The sequence below is a fragment of the Eptesicus fuscus genome, chromosome 13 (genome assembly GCF_027574615.1).
Source record: "Eptesicus fuscus isolate TK198812 chromosome 13, DD_ASM_mEF_20220401, whole genome shotgun sequence".
Lineage (NCBI taxonomy): Eukaryota > Metazoa > Chordata > Mammalia > Chiroptera > Vespertilionidae > Eptesicus > Eptesicus fuscus.
The window spans coordinates 2,354,841-2,371,418 of record NC_072485.1 but is presented as its reverse complement, the minus strand read 5'-3'; the positions used below and the strand labels follow the sequence as shown (position 1 = coordinate 2,371,418).

General features: G+C 58.8%; 1 protein-coding gene across 2 annotated transcripts in view; it reads right to left on the bottom strand.

Annotated features, from left to right (window-relative positions):
* Positions 1 to 6,215, bottom strand: part of FXYD6 (FXYD domain containing ion transport regulator 6) — a 33,248-nt gene extending 27,033 nt beyond the window's left edge. For both annotated transcript variants that reach the window (XM_054725250.1, XM_054725252.1), the window contains exon 1: positions 6,083 to 6,215. The gene's annotated coding sequence lies outside the window, so the exon portion shown is untranslated. The remainder of the gene's footprint in view (positions 1 to 6,082) is intronic.
* Between the last annotated feature and the right edge of the window lie 10,363 nt (positions 6,216 to 16,578).

The window sequence follows — 16,578 nt, the reverse complement described above, 5'->3', positions numbered from 1 at the left end:
TCTCCTGGTGGCGAAAGGACGCACAGTGGCCGGACACCCTGCTGGACCCCCACACTGCCCCGGGCTGCTGGGCAGACAGGAGCAGGGCCGGCTGCCTCCCCCATCCTCACTGCTGCTGACACCTCCCTGGGGGTCCCTTCCCACTGGGTCCCCACACCGCGAGGTCTGCCCCCCCCCCCCCCCCCCCCAGGGGGACACCCTGGGCCCACAGATCCCCATGACTCAGAGCTCTCTCTGGAGCTCAGAACCCACCCAGCCTGGCTGCACGGGGGAGGGGATATATGTTATACTGCCTTCAAGATGGAGGGACTTCTCAGGAAGAGGAACAGGAAGAGTCACCAGGAGAAAAAGGAAGTCCCCTTCCTTAGAAAGGGAAACAGAATTCACAAGTCACAGACACAGGCTTGGTTTCTGAGCCCCTGGAGACCCCTAGCAGAGGGGGTGCAGCGCCCCACTCCCCCCACCGTCCCCGCCAATGCTCCCAGGGGCCTCTCATAGGGCCCTCAGAGGCAGGAGCTCAGCGCAGTCCCATGCGGCCACCGCCAGCCAGCCGAGAGCGTGCGGTGCCAGGATGAGCGAGGGAGCAGGACCCCGGCCAGAGGGAGGCCAGGCCCCTGTCCTTGCGGTGATCAGGCCACCTCCAGGGGTTCTGGCGGGCAGGCAGCATCACAAAGAAGCCCCGCTGGGGCCCCGACAGCTGCTGGGCACGAGCGAGTCAGGCCAGCACAGGCATGGCCTCCTCCGCGGCTGCTGACAAAGGGCCATTCAGGAGAGGCTGACAAGCAATCCCAGCTGTGGGAACGAACGCAGAGCAGCTGCGGGGGCAAGGCCCCTAACCCCCTCCCCACCAGCCACACCGCAGTGCCCAGGCAACCTCTGCCCGCCTCCCTAAAGCCCGGCTCTGCATATAATCCCACTGTCTTGCTTGGGACATGGGGTGTGGCCTGGGGACGAACCGTGACCCATGGGGCCTCCTCCCTGGAGATCTGTCCTAGGTCTGGGGGTGAGGGTGGGTACATGCACTTATGGAGGGTTTACTTGACCTTGTTCATCTTGGCTCCAGGAAACACACTGTCCCCGGCCCAGACACGGGCCCTCATTCCCTGTCCCCACAGAGCACGGCCACACCTCCTCCCACACAGGCACTAGTGTGTCCCCATCAGACACGAACTCCTCGGGGCAGAGCCACGTTCTGGGCACACCTGAGTGTCCAGAACTCAGCGTAGCAGCTGCTCAGTAAATGCTGGTGACCGACTGAGTGAGTGCCCATACCATTACCCTCGCGTCCTCGTCCAGTCTGAGCTCAGAGCAGCCTAAGGGTGTGTACTGACTTTCTGCGGAATGCTAAAACTTTCTGTGCCCAGCCCCCCGGTCCTCTCTTCTGCTCTCTAGGTCTCAGTCAAACCCCAATCACCAAAACGCTCCGAGTCCGCTCCCTCCACTGACCTCAGCCCTTAAGCATCCCAGACCTAAGCTGGAGTCAATTCTTCACTGGAGACTCTCCCACAGGCCGCAGGCCGCGATGAGAACCTCCCCCTCAGGGCGGTGTGGCAGCCCTGGGTGAGTGACAGGCAGAAGGCGCTGGAGAGGACGAACGGCGTCCACCTCTCCTGGTGGGAGAACCGTGCGCATGGGCTTCCTCCGTGGCCCACACCGAGCCGGGCACTGTCTAGGGCAGCAGTGACCTTGCCATTGAAGAGGGGAGTGGGGGTGGAGGGGAGAGGGCGTGGACGTAAGTCGCTAAGAGGAAAGCACAGTGGGCCACAGAGCCGGGGGCGGGCAGTAGGAAAGCCCGCGCGTCGGGGAATGAGGAAAAGCAGTTGAAAGAAAGAGCACGGGAGAAGCCGAAGCGCCTCAGAGGGTGATGTAATAACGACAAAATGCCGTTCTGATAATCCCGTCACCGCAAGCATTCCCACAGCAGCCGAGACCGCGGAGTGTTTACCGTGTGCCGGGCACACGAAGCACTTTCCACTTCCCTGCCCAGTCCGTGTGCCCATGTGACACACGGTAAGAAAACTAGCCAGCCTGAGAGCCCGGACGAGAGCCCAAGCGTGTGTCCCCAAAGGCCACCCCAGTGAGCAGGCTGCAGTGGAGAGCTCCTTCCAGAAGGCCTGGCACAGGGGCAGGAGGAACTCCGCAGGGAAGGTGGCTGGGGCGCCAGGTGACAGCCCCCAGAGCCCGTGCAGTGACGAAGAGCCACCGTCTGACAGGCTGATGAGGTCAGCGGGGACGGACTGGGCCCGAGCCAATGCAGCGGAGGGGCCATCACCCGGCCTGGGGGAGCCGCAGCTGGCCGCGGTGAGCGGGCGTGAGGCCCTGTGAGCGCGTGCTGTCTGCCTCAGGTCCGCCAGCTTATGTGTGTGTCTGAGAGGGAGCGTGTGCAAGTGTGAGTGAGCATGTGAGCGAGGCTGGGCCTTCCTGTGGAAGGAGGAGGTGGCAGAGCCTTCCCGGTGGGGGGTGGGGGCAGGTCAGCAGGGGGAGAGGAAGGGACAGGACAAATCCATTGCTCTGCCTGAGCAGGAGGGCCTGGTGAGTGGGCAGCCATCATTCCACAGCTCTGTGAACCAAATGAAGGCCACGGAGCCGGCACAGCGGAGGGACTCAATGATCGTCTTAAAATGATGTGACTGAATTGAAGCTCCTGGCCTCGGGTCTCTTCTGAGGTCTGGCTTTGCCCTCTGGCTGTGTGGGGTCACGGTCATTGGCACTGGACCCTCCCTCATCGCCGGCCCCCTCCACCCCAGATCAGACATGCTGAGCTGGAGCAGCCGCACTCCGAGTCCCAGCCTCGCCCTGGGCCTGTGCGCCCTCGCACATCCCTCTAGCAGACTCCAAGCGGGCCTCCTCCTTTCCCAGGTCAGGCTCTCCCCTCCTCCCCCCTGTTCCCGAGCAGAGATGCTGCCAAATGGCCCCACGCTTTTGTCTGGGCCGACATGCTGCTCTCACGGGGGCCGAGGGAACTGGCCAGCACCTCCCGTCCCACTCTCTCGCTGCCAAGGCTCCCCGCGCCCCCCGCCCCAGAGGACGGCCCCCTCCAACGGAGGGCCCGTGTTCACCCTCCCCAGAGGACGCTTCTTTCAAGACTCCACCCGCCCCAGTTTGGGTCCCGGCAGAAGAGAACCAGGTGGACCAGTGTCGGGGGGCGGGCGGGGGGGGGGGGGGACGGCTCCCACAGCCCCAGAGAAGACAGCTTGGGCACCTGGGTGCAGGCGGAGGCTTTCTCTGGGGTTAAACGGAGACCAGCCCCATTCTGCTCAGCTCAGTGACAACCCTGTTTTATGAAATAATGATTACGATTCAGCACCAGAGACAAGGGGTCTCTTTCAGGTTGTATAATGGACAACAATTTAGAGGAAGAAATGCCTTTGAAATCATGGAACCTAAACCCCCCTGAAAACAAGGTGATAGTGACAGACACGAGGTGGAAACAGAGGCCTGGAATCTTGGAGGGTTTCAGGGGCTAAAGATCAGTCTAAGCCACTTCTGGCTTTCACCAGAAACATCCCTGAGGAATGAATGCGCGGCCCTCAGGGCAGAGCCTGGGCTAGAGCCCTCTGTGCTCCAGGCTCTGGGCCTCTGCCTCCGGGCTGGGCCGTCAGGGCGGCTTCATTTCCCCGGGGCTCGGGCAGAGGCGGCGGTGGTCTGTTAGGCAGTGAGCCTGGGGGCTGCCTGGCAGTCTGCCTGCCATCAGATGGCAGCCACCTGAATCCAACGGGCCGGGGCAGGGGAGTGTGCTGATTTACGGGGCGTTTCCAGGGGCGTTTCCAGGGTCGAGGGAACGGCTCCTTCTGCCACACCCTCCAAGAAAACATAATGCAGCAGGCTCCCCAACCCACAAGGGGACCCACACTTGGAAAAGACATACCAGTCTCCCGAGGGCTGCTGAAGGTCAGAAGGCCCAGCTGCTCTTGGGTGTGAGTCTCAATTTCCCACCTGAGCCTCAGTTTCCCCATATACACAATGTCCTGATTGGATGTTCCCTCAAGGCCCCTTCTGGCTCTTAAAAATCTAGGACTCTAAGGCCAGGAGCTGTGTCTTCCTCCTCTCCTTCATGGCCCCAGCAACTGACACACAGTAGGTCTTTAACCAAGCTCACTGGATGAATGAGATGGTCCTCGGTCAGTCCCAGGATCGCGGAGGTCAGGGAGACCTGCCTCGTGCCTACCGCCTGACCCTCCCAGAATCCACAGGTCTCAGCGAAGCCCTGGCAATCCCGCAGCCACTGCAAACCTGCTTCCTCTCTGGGAAGCAGAGATGTGGCTGGAGGAGCCACGCAGGAAAAGGTGCCAGCGCAGAGAGGGAGGCCTGGAGCCAGACAGATCGCCGACTTGCACTCTGCCAACTCACCTGGCTCCTCTCCTTCCCGCTCTTCTGACTTCCCTCATCTGTGGCCCTCGCGCCCCCTTGTAGCTGCTCCCTGCCACCTCAGGGAGGCTCCGAGCCTTCTGCTGGCCCCAGACCGCCTGGCCCTCCGAGAGGCAGGAAGACGGCCTGAGCCGACTCCTAGGCTGGTCCAGGAGCCTCGGGCTTTCTCAGGGGCAGGGCATGGAGAAAGCAGCCGAGAAGACTTAAATTCTGACCCAGGAGAGGGGCCCTCTCAGGGTTCCTGGGAAATGTGTTCCTCGGGCCTCGGCCCTGCCCCTATACCCGTTGGCATAGAAATGTCAAGGCAAGAAATGTCCTCTCTTCCAGATGAGATCTACTTAGAAGCACCGTGTGTGTGTGTGTGTGTGTGTGTGTGTGTGTGAGTGTGTGTGTGTGTGTGTGTGTGTGTGTGTGTGTATGTGTGTGCATGTACACTATGATGGCAGGGTGTATGGGTGGGTGGTGTTGTAGAGGTATGTGTATGTTGTTTGGTGTGCATGTGATGTGATATATGTGTATCAGCGGTGGTGTGTGTGCAGTATGGTATGTATGCATATGTGTTTGTGATGTGTACTGTGGGAGGATGAGGAGAGCGGGTAAAGGGGCCATGTCAGTTTGGGTGGGAGCTAGCTAGGCGGGACCCCTGCCAGAGAAGCCACAGATACCCAGTATCCAGGCAGCCATGTTGTGGGGCGGGGAGGAGACAGGAGGTGAGGAATGGGCAGGAAAAGGAAAGAGGCAGCTGAATTAGAGGCGTTTCCATGGTAACTACCAGGCAGGTCACATGCCAAAGGCTAAGTTGCTGGAAACGTATACACATCCACAATATGAGAGCACGAGGCCCCCGGAGTGGGGGTATCTTCAACCATCTCCAAACCTGAGCATCCGGCCAGAGAGCACGCGCCAAGGAGACAGGGAGAGGGGCAGAGGCCACCGGGTGGGGCGAAGCCCAGCAGCCTGGGCCCCACCGCCGGAGGCGGCAGCGGGTCTGGGCAGGCCCGTTTCTCCGCACAGCCGCCCTCTGCTCCCACCTGGGAGCTTTCTCCTCGCCACCACTTGTAAGAGCCAGAAGCCGGCGCCAGGAGCGCCTCCAATTCCGCACGGAAGCTCCGGGGGACACAATGGGGGAGGCTCTGCCGTCCGCCCCGCCCGGGAAGGGGCTGGGCAGGAGGAAAGGAGGGAAGGGGAGGGGGGGCAGGGCTCCCTAGAAGAAATCGGGACTGGGTAAACAAGGAGGAAAACACTGGTGCAGACGTCCTCCTGATCCCGCGCCCTGGAACCCCAGCCTTTCTCTGCCTCCCCCCACCGCCCTGCCGCTCCCCTAACCAGCAAGTTCCATTTTGTGTTGCTCCGTGGTCCACACTCACACCCGGCCGCCCGCCCAGGCTCTGCTCCGGGGGCCACGGCTTGCAGGTAGCAGAGGGCAGGCGCCCGCCGGGTACAGGATGGTGCGGCCCTTTCCCCTTCTCCCCAAAACCAGAGCCCGCGCGCCAAGCGAGCGCGTTTACTGCCACTGGCCTCGCCGGGCCTCCCCGCCCACCCCCGGGGCCCCGCTCCCCTCCGACGCCCACCTCCTCCTTTACCGCCGCCGGGAAGGCGGCTCCCACCCGCGAAACCAGCAAACCGCGCAGCTCGCCGGCGCCTCCGACCCTTCCCCGCCGGAGCCTCTCCCTCCAGGAAGGAGAGCCCCACCTCGCCCCTCGCGGCCGCTCACCTGCGCAGCGCGCTCCTCTCCCAGGCGAGGCCCGGAGGACGTGCCGAGTCGGAGGAGCTGGGAGTGGCGCCCGGGGCAGGACGGTGGGGAGGCTCTCCGCTGTCCGCTCCTTTCGCGGGCCGGGTGGGGAGGTGGGCGGGGCTCCGCGGGCTGGGGGTGGGGAGGTGGGCGGGGCTCCGCGGGCTGGGGGCGGGGAGGTGGGCGGGGCTCCGCGGGCTGCTGGAGGTGGGGGCCGGGGTGGGGGGCGGGGGGGCCGCGGGCTGGGGGGCGGGGTGCGGGGCTGGGGGTGGGTGGGGGCTGGGGGCTGGGGGCGGGGGGCGGGGCTCCGCGGGCTGCTGGGAGATGGGTGGGGTAGGGGTGGGGAGGGTGGGGGGCTCCGCGCGCTGTTCAGGGACCCCCGCCGCCCTGCCAGCCCCCGCCGGCTCCCGGGCACGTCCACGCAGACCCACGCCGCCCCGCCCCGGGTGGAAGGGGTTCTTGCGAAGCGCAGCCACCTCGGAGGAGCAACAGGAGCTGGCGCCGGGGACGGGCCCGCGCCCGCCGCTGTTTGATTTCCCTCTGATGCGGGAGGGAAGGGAGCGAGACAAACAATGACGGCCAGTGTCGCTCTGCAATAGTAAACCGAGGGGACGGGAATCGGATGAAGTAACCCAGCGAGACAGCAGCCCACGCGCCTCGCAGCCTGGCAGTGCGGGGAGCGCGCGCATGAATGGCTGCGTCGTGGCGCCGCGAGTCTGGTTGTAGCTGCCATTCAGCGAGAGCCAGGCGGGGCGCTCACCCCAACCACAGATTTGCTGCCCAGAACCCCCTTTTCAAGACCCCTGCCAAGTCAGTACTGCCCCCTCCCCAGCCCACTCCTCAGGATCCAAATTCAAGGTAGAAAACTGCGCTTGAAGATTTAAATTCTACTTCTACACAATTCCACCGGCGGCTTGAGCGAGCCCCTCCGCTTTCTCCCGTGAAATGGCTGACCACCGGCCCCTGGAGGCTTAGCCCAGCCTCAGCGCTCAGGAGCCGGCGTCACCGGAGGAGCAGGCCTGAAGAAAGGGAAGAGGCCAGCTGGGCAGAAACCACAGAAACTCAGCAAGGCCTGGCCACCGGTTGGCACCCAGGAGGCCATGCCGCCTGCCAGGAGGCTGCCCAGCCCAGCTGAGATGGGGGTCCACAGGCCTAGGGGTGGCTGGTGAGAGAGGCTGGACCGACCGAGCCTGGGCAGGGCCTGGGGACTTCGGTACAAACCCGGGGAGGCGGGCACTGCTGGGAAGAGTCCCAGCCCTGGGCCTCCGTTTGCTCATTTGTGCAATGAAGGAGGTGGACTAGAATCCTGAGGCCCCTTCCAGCGCAAAACCTAGGTAATTTAACTGTTTAATAAGCGGTCCGGTCTTAAAACCTGAACACAGGAAACATGCGTACATTCAGGAAAGCTGTGCATGCTTTGGAAGCCCCAGATGGCTCCTGAAATAGTGAGGCTCAGGGTTGGTGGGGGGTGAGGGGGGGTAGACCCCTGTGATCCATGTGACTTCCCACAGTGATATCTCCAACTTTGTTCTTCTTTCTCAAGACTGCTGTGGCTAGAAGGGTTTTTTTTGTGGTTCCAAATTGATTTTAGGATTATTTATTCTAGTTCCATGAAGAAAATGCCATTGGTATTTTTTGTTTTTCTTTTTTTTTAAATATATTTTCATTGATTTCAGAGAGGAAGGGAGAGGAAGGGAGAGGAAGAGACAGATAGAAACATCAATGATGAGAGAGAATCATTGATCAGCTGCCTCCTGCACACACTCCCACCCCCACCCCCGCCCCGAGGATTGAGCCCCGCAACCCAGGCATGTGCCCTTGACTGGAATCAAACCTGGGATCCTTCAGTCTGTAGGCTCTATCCAATGAGCCACACCAGCTAGGGCACAATTGGTGTTTTGATAGGGGTTGCGTTGAATCTATAGATTGCTTTGGGTTGTGTGGACATAAAATCCAACGTAACATGACATTCTGTCTTTACAACCCAACACCCTTTTCTGCTTCATCTCCTGAGACATTCTGTGCACTGCCTTCCCCATCCATCCAATCCTTGCCAACACTGTCTCCCAGCTCAAGAGGGCCAGTCACAATTATTCAAGTACACTGCTTGCTTTTCTGCCCCCAAACTATGACTCAGATCATTTTCTCTCCTTAAGACATCCCCTCTCTCACTCCTTTACTTACCAGAATCCTACCTACTGGGCAAACCCAATGTAAATACCACCCGTTGGAATGGAAGCTGCCTTGGCCATGAGCAGTGTTGTCTCCACATCTGACTTTGGACGTCCCGGAGTCTGACTTCTATGATGTCCAATTGCGTGTGTGCTGCCCCAATAGAGTGGGACTTCCTTGGGGTCAGCCGGGCATATCTCTGCACCCATAGGCCCCGGTGTCTTGCTTGGGAACCCACGTATACAGGCTGAATTTAAGGGAATCATAGCTCACAAGACCCTACATGATCGTGCCCCCAACCTTTTCAGATTCACGTTGAATGCTCTCTTGCTTGCTCTCTCTCCAGCCAGCAGTCCCTCCATTTAACTGTAGGGTCTGCAGACCTGGTTCCCTGAGCACTGGCACCTGCGGCTAGGCAATGCCTGGGAAGTGCATTTGCCTTGTTCTCTTACCGAGATGAGTGGATGAAGTGGCTGTGCTATGGAGGCCACAGGCAGGAGAAAAACGGGTGGTGAGTCTCACAGGGCTCCTAGGCCAGCAAAGGGCGGGGGACCCTGACGTTGTGGCTACAGGGAAGGACGTCTCGTGGAGCTGGAGGGACTGGGGAGGGTGGCAGACATGTCGGTTCCCTAGATCCACTCTCTTCTTTTCCCTTCCTATCAGAACTGCTTTCTAACTGAGCTGCAATGCGTTCAATTTAAACTACTGATTTCCCAGACTCCTTTGCAATTAGGGGTGTCCCAATGACCCAACTCTGGCCAAGGGGATGGGAACAGAATTGTACTGAGTGAGAATTCTAAGAAAGACACAGTAGTATGTACCTTTTGCCCTTGGCTGTTTTTCCTCCTCCTCCTCCTCCTCCTCCTCCTCCTCCTCCTCCTCCTCCTTCTCTTTTTTCTCAGAAACATGGATGTGATGCCTGGAGGGGAAGCAGCCATCTTGCAACCAGGAAGAAGATGTCTCCTGCTAAGGATGGTAGGACAGGAGGCCATCAACAACATCTGAATGACTTCATTGTGGAGTTCTGGTTTCGTGAGAAAATTCAGCTCCTATTACATACATGTGCAGGAGCTCATTATCTGTTCCGTGCAGTTAGCACATCCCTAACTGATACGCGTGAGGCCCCGCTGGGAGGACAGCGTTTCATCCTGAGAAAGCCCCTCCCCTGGAAGACCACCTGCCACGCACAGCCCACGAGCACAGGCCTGGCACACCCAGCATGTCGAGGACTCTCTTGGAGTGGGTCCTGCATGGCTCCTTCCCTTCGCTGCCTTGATGCCAAGGCCTTGACTGGGGGGAAGGGAAGAGAGCAGAGGCGGCCATCGTGGGAAAGTCTGAAATAAAATCTCGCCCTGCCTCCCCGCCCCTCCCCAGGAAAAAAGCAAGGCGTGGCAAAGCCTGGATGCGGCTTGTTTTGAAGTGAAAAATCCACGCCAGTTCTGTTAGTTTGGAAAACCAGTTGCTGCCTGAATAACTTAAACCTGCCCGATAAGCGTGAGCTGTCACCTCAAGGTGCTGGGCTCTAACTGTGAGCACACGTCCGCCAGAGCTGCTGGGTCTCCAGATTGGAGCACGTGACGCCTCTTCCCCCAGCCTTTGCACTCTGACAATATGCCACCATTTGCCCGCTCCCAATGGTGCCCCTGGGAGAAAGCCAAGCGATGCTGCCCTTCAGAGATAATGGCGTTGGAAATTCAATACTTAATGGCTCCCCAGACAAGACCAGAATAGCCTCGTGTTCTGCCTTCCTGGCGCGGAGACGCCAGCAGCCTGTGAGCATCAGCAGGCGCCTCAAGCCCCGCCCCTCCCCGAGTGCCCGGAGCCAGCGTTCATGGCGAGAGCCACCTGTTTATCATCATAGAGTTTTGTCCAACCCGCTGCACCGGCCTCAGAACATTGGCGCAGCTGAGTGTCTGAGCCGAGAGAACCTGCGACCCAGCAGGCACCTCCATTCAGACTATAAACTCGCTTTGCAAGTTGATCATTACCCACCAGCTGGGTCATGTTTGCCATGCAGTGAAGATTGACTTGAAACCACTTATTTTCTTCTGCACCCCAACTCCCACCCCCACCCAAAGCCTGAGCTGGTGTTTAAGAAAACAATAAAAATGACGTGGGGCTGGTGGACTGTTGAACTTCATTATATGGAAGTCACGTAAAGGCTGCAGACCAACTGCCAGGGGAGGAGAGGAACGTCCCTGCACCTCTCCCAGGAAGCCTGGCATCCAGGGGCTGCTCCTGGCCTGTCTTGGGAAGGGGGCTCAATTTCCATGACAGTGGGCGTCCAAGAAGGATGCTGGGCAGGTCTGCAGGTCACTTGTGGCCACACAGGTACTGCCTCTCTCGTCTGTTTTGTTTCAAATATGTTTTTGTTTATTTCAGAGAGGAAGGGAGAGGGAGAGAGAGAGAGAGAAAACATCAATGATGAGAGAGAATAATTGATCGGCTGCCTCCTGCACGCCCCCTACTGGGGGTAGATCTGGCAACCCGGGCACGTGCCCTGACCTGGAGGCCAACGGTGACCTCCTGGTTCATAGGTTGATGCTCAGCCACTGCGTCATGGCAGCCGGGCCTCTCTTGTCTGTTTGTAGTGGACTCTTGGGTGGATTTCTCCCCTCTCCCTCCCTCCTGTAATTGTTCTCTGATGATGCTGTTCATGTAATTGCCTCTTACGCTGCAGGCATACTTAATGTCCAGCATTTAAAGCATTATCTCTATTGGTTTTCATTTTTCAGGACTTGTATCAAAACAGGTGTGGCTGGTGGGAGTCGATGGGTATGGAGCTCACTATTCCGGCCATTCGCTGGAACAGCCCTGGCCCACACCCACTCCCTGGCACATTGCTGGAGTCCACAGCTGTCCTCCTACATTTAACTCACAGCTTCCTGCCTTAGCACTGCGAGGAGGGCCGCCACGAATTGTCTACTCTCCGATGGCGAGTAACTTAGAATGGGAAGACTGTCTTGTTACGTTTTTGTTTTTTGTTAATCCTCACTCAAGGATATTTTTCCATTGATTTTTAGGGAGAGTGGAAGAGAGAGGGAAAGACAGAGAGAAATATCGATGTGAGAGAGACACATCGATTGGTTGCCTCCTGCACGCACCCTGACCAGAGCCCGGGCTGGGAGGAGCCTCCAACCAGGGTATGTGCCCTTGACCCTGGCTAGGGCTTATTTATGTTTTTAGCCCTCTTCTTCCCTCTCCTCTACTTGCCAATATAATTGGTATATGATGGGTGTTTGCTGACTGCAAAAGACAGGAAGGGTATTGACAGAGAAATCCAGCGCAAATGAATTAGCCCCCAGAACAGCGCTTCAAGGCTGTCTGGTGTGGGAGCGGGCAGGGGGAGGAGGGAGCGATGGGGAGCCGCTCCCTGAGACGTGGTCACAGGCCATGGGCACAGCCTACAGTCGGCTTCACAGTTACGGTAAACTGTGTTTACAGAGACGGCCTCCGTCCTGTCTCCTTCCCTGCCTCCGGCGGTGGAACTCCACCCTCCCGCTGAGAGTGGAGTCTGCCTCCTGGTGCTCGGTCCGGGCTGCCTCTGACTTACTCTGAGTCATAGAAAGAGGCAGAACCATCACTGAGGAACTTTGGAGACTGGGCCTTGAGATCTGCAGCCCTGGCTGGTTTGCCTCAGTGGATAGAGCGTCGGCCTGCGGACCGAAGGGTCCAGGGTTTGATTCCCGTCAAGGGCATGTACCTCAGTTGCAGGCTCAATGCCCGGCCCTGCTTGGGACGCATGCGGAAGGCAACCAATCACTGTGTCTCTCTCATATCAATGTTTCTCTCTCTGCCTCTCCCCCGCCCTCCCACCCTCTGGAAGTCATGGGGAAATATCCTTGGGTGAGGATTTAAAAAACAGAGAGAGATCTGCAATTCGTGCCTTAGATTTTGGAATGCCAGTTTGGGAAGCCAGCTGCTCGGTAAGGCAGAGCGCCTGCGGGAGAGAGACCAGGGGGAGGCGGTCCTGATGCCTTGGATGTCCCGGCCCAGCTCCGGGCTGAAGGCAGCCCCTTGAGCGAGCCGACCACAGACCTCTCAGCTGGCCTGCCCGCTTCCTAGTCCTCGGACAGGAGAGCATTGAGTGGTGGTGCTTTAAACACCAATCAGGGAGCATTCTGTTTTGCAGCAACAGATGGCTAACTTGAGGCGATGGGGCCCACCCAGGAGCCAGATGCTCCAGACACGGAACCTGCGTATCAGCATTTTAACAGCCCCTCGCTGCACCGCTGCACCTGAGAGGGAAACTGATCGGCTCAGTCCCGTAACCATTCTCGGCCCAGGCGGACCAGAGCGAGGCCTCCCGCAAATGGATCCGGCCCTCTTTCCCTTGCCCACTCACCTCTCAGGATGTCTGTCTCCTAACTGAGGCGTGAGAATCGCACACTGCCTAAACTCATGGAAAGCATTTTAAAATATTAACTAAGCTGTGGCCTTGTGCGTGCTGATTGTTCATGTCCTGATGAAGGTAAGAAGGTGAAAAGCATCCAAGGCAAGAGGTGGGACTGATCAGGGACATCTTCTGGGAGGCGCTGGCCTGGAGCAGGAGGCTGGGGCCTGGGGGGAGGCCTGAGGTTGGGACCAGGGGGGAGACTCATGTCTGAGGCCAGGGGGAGGCCTGAGGCTGGGGTCAGGGGGCAGGCCCGAGCTGGGGCCAGTGGGGAGACCCAAGGCTGGGGTTAGGGGGGAGACCCAAGGCTGGGGTCATGGGGGAGACCCAAGGCTGGGGCCAGGGGGGAGGCCCGAGGCTGAGGCCAGCGGGAAGGCCCAAGGCTGGGGCCTGGGGGAGGCCCGGCTGCAAGGAGCTGGGCTGGCGGTAAGGCTGGTCGGGTTGGCAGGTTCAGAAAGTCCCGCTGGGGAGGAACGGGTTGTGAAGTTTCCATTCAGGCTCCGTTTTTCTTATCTGGCTCTCCCACCAGCGGAGGGAGAGGGACTGGCTGGTGCCCAGGTGCCAGGGCCTGTGGCAGACTTCCCAAGGCCCGGCTGCCCGCCCGCTGTGCTGATGAGAAAGCTGACCGGGGCCTGGAGAGGGCAGCCCCGGCTGAACCAGCGAGACCCAGGGCTTCCGAACCGGGTGGCAGGGTCCCGCTCTCTGCCCCGACCCCTCACAGCCCAGCCAGCCCCCACCTTGTCGTTAGAGGAGGCCTCAGAGACCCCACCCAGCTGTAGCGCCCCTTTCTCCCCTAAGGACCCTGTATGAGGGGTGCACATTTGTGCTACCAGCTGCCCTTGCTGTGGACGGAACAAGAGAGACGGGATTTGGCTTGTGGCAGGAGAGCTCCGCGCCAGGCAGAGGGAAGACCTCCTGGGTCCGATGGGCAAATTGAGCGACGTCGGCCAATTTATTTCTCTGGCAAACAGTTCTTGCTCAGCGAGAGGTGACGATGCTGCCTGCACGTCCAGGCCAAAGAACAGCTTCTCCGGAGCGGCAGGTGGGGGCACGAGGGTGGCTCCTAGAACTCTTGCCGCTGGTCCTGGGCAGGCACCCCACGTCCTCACCTGTGAGGAGGTATTATTGATGACTGTCTGTCCCAGGGGCGGGCATGAGGGCTGGTTGAGATAACACATGGAAAATACCCACCACAGTGCCTGGCAATGGCAATTGCTCAATAACTATTTGTCCTTAACTTCTCTGTACTAACTAACCCACTCAGACCGCCCCGAGACAAAACGTCACCTTTACGGGCCATCTAGTACGTACCTCTCAGGTGCCAGCACAGAGCTAGGCATGCAGCTCACCTTCCCACAGCGACCTCGAGTGCTCCGTGTTACTTATCCCCATTTTCTTGGGACTCTCTTTAAAAAATATATTTTTAAAATTGATTTCAGAGAGGAAGGGAGAGGGAGAGAGAGATAGAAGCATCAATGATGAGAGAGAATCATTGATCGGCTGCCTCCTGCACTCCCCCTCCTGGGGATCAAGCCCACAATCCCGGCCTGTGCCCTGACTGGGAATTGACCCATGACCTCCTGGTTCACAGGTCAATGCTCAGCCACCGAGCCACGAGGCCGGGCTCTCGTGACTCTCTTTATGGTGAATCCCACCGTGTAGCAGACCATTGTGACAAAAGTCATCGAGGGTGCAGATGTCCATGGTCAGACCAGTCCTGCCACTAAAGGCCAGCGGAAGGCGCCCTGCTTCGGCAAGACGTGCGGCTGCGCGTCCCCAGCCTGCCATGGGCTCCAGCAGGGGGAGCGCCCTTGACCCTGCCCGTGTCAGGGACCTGGCCGGCAGTTTATCTCACGAGCTGCTCAGAGGATAGAGCTGCAGGACTCAGCACAACTCTGGGGGGAGGAGGAAGGAGGGAGGAGGGAGGAGAGAGGCGCAGGGGACACGGGGTGGGGGGGGAGGAGGCTTCGGGAAAGGACTAGGAACACAGAAGCGACTCGGAGCACTTCCCCTCTGCCTGGCACAGCGCTGATGAGGTCACAGAAGTCACCCCTTTTAATCTGCACCACAGCCCTGCACAGCCCCTGCTATTGTCCGCGATTCAGAGACAAGGCAACAGACCCTGGTTGCTCAGTGGGAAATGGCAGGACCAGGGCTGAGGTCTGGGTGCAGGGCAGGTACTTGGTGGGGTTTTGTTTGGGGAAGATGAGACCTCGCCCATGCTTTCAGAAGTTCTGCACTCCGGGCCCTTCTTCCCACGAGCCATCCTGCTCCGGGCGCCCCCCAGGCATGTCCTGTGACTCAAGGACCCTCCGCAGTCCTGGCCACCCCACCCCTGCCTGGGTGGGGCCGTGGCCCTGGCACTCACCCTCCTCTCTCTGTCTCTGCACAGTTCACACCATTAACCAGGCCAGCAGAGGGCTGTTTGCTCTGTCCAGCGATCTGTTCCGCGGAGTCAGAGAGGTGTTTTTCCACTCCACAGAGGCCATTGCTCTTCCTCTCCCGCCGTGCACTTCCTGCTTGTGCCCTGGTGAGACTGTATTTCTGTCTGGAATAACGAAGAGTGTCTGGAGCTGGTAAGAAACAGGGCGCAGCTGGGAACGTCCCTGGCTATCATAATTATTGTCATCATTTAAGAGCTGCTAAGTGCCCCCACGTGCCTGCTGCAGACTCGGCGGAGCAAGGAGAGAACGAAGGCCAGAAAGATGGAGCGAGCTTCCTGCCTCCAGGATGCCCCGATGCAAATCTCCACCTGCGCGTCCAACAACCGGAGCCTGACGCACACGGGCACGCAGACACCGAAACCAGAGGGCTGTTCGGACAGATGGCTGGGCTCCCACCGAGGGGTGCTGAGGCCCCGGTCAGGGGACCACACCGAGAGCCGCGCACTGATATACCCACTCACAGCACTTAGACGGTATGCATGGCTCACATGCCGGTACATGCTTAGACATACATGACCAGACACAGGTCCTGCAGGATCCACCGGCCCCACCCTCCCCCTCACTCTTTGGGCTCTGGCATCTCTAGTCTTTGCATTCTTTTTTTTTTTTTTTAAATATATTTTTATTGATTTCAGAGAGGAAGGGAGAGGGAGAGAGAGAGAGAAACATCAATGATGAGAGAGAATCATTGACTGCTGCCTCCTGCACGCCTCCTATTGGAGATCGAGCCCACAACCCGGCATGAGCCCTGGCCAGGAATCAACGGGTGACCTCTTGGTTCACAGGTGGACGCTCAACCACTGAGCAACACCGGCCGGGCCAGTCTTTGCATTCTTCACGCCATGCCCCTCCTGCCTCAGGAGGGAAAGGCGGCAGGCCCGGCAGGCCCGTGTTTGGGTAACAGCAGTAGATCCTGACAGCAAGGTGGCTGCCATGGAGGCTGAACAAGAGCAAAGCCTTCTCTCTGCCTTGAACACGCTTCCTCCTGTTCTTCCTGTAGTGAGTGTGTCCTGACCCTTCAGGTTCTAGCACCAACATCTCTCTGTCATAGAAGCCTTCCCTGATCCCCTGGCTACCCTGAGCACCATCCCCACCAGAACAGAGCCTTCCTATGGGTGGTCATATCTTGATATAATTTGTCTTCATACACTTATGGCAGGTGTGTTTAGTGTATGTTTGAACCCATGAGACCTGGGATCCTGTGTGTTTCTCACAGTTGCAGCCCTAGGTGAGTGCCTGCCTCATGGCAGATGCTCAGAAATATTTGCTAAATGAATAAGTAAATCCTCAGGCATGTGGAGAGCTCACATATCCACACGGCAGTCACATAAGAACACATTCACATGTGCTTTGATGACCGCCTTTAGCCTCCTTTGGAGTGTAGGGTAGCAGACTGGGACAATGTTGGAGGAGTAGACATTAAGTCAACTCTTCTGACAATGGTTTAATATTCTGGATTAAAAGTGTAA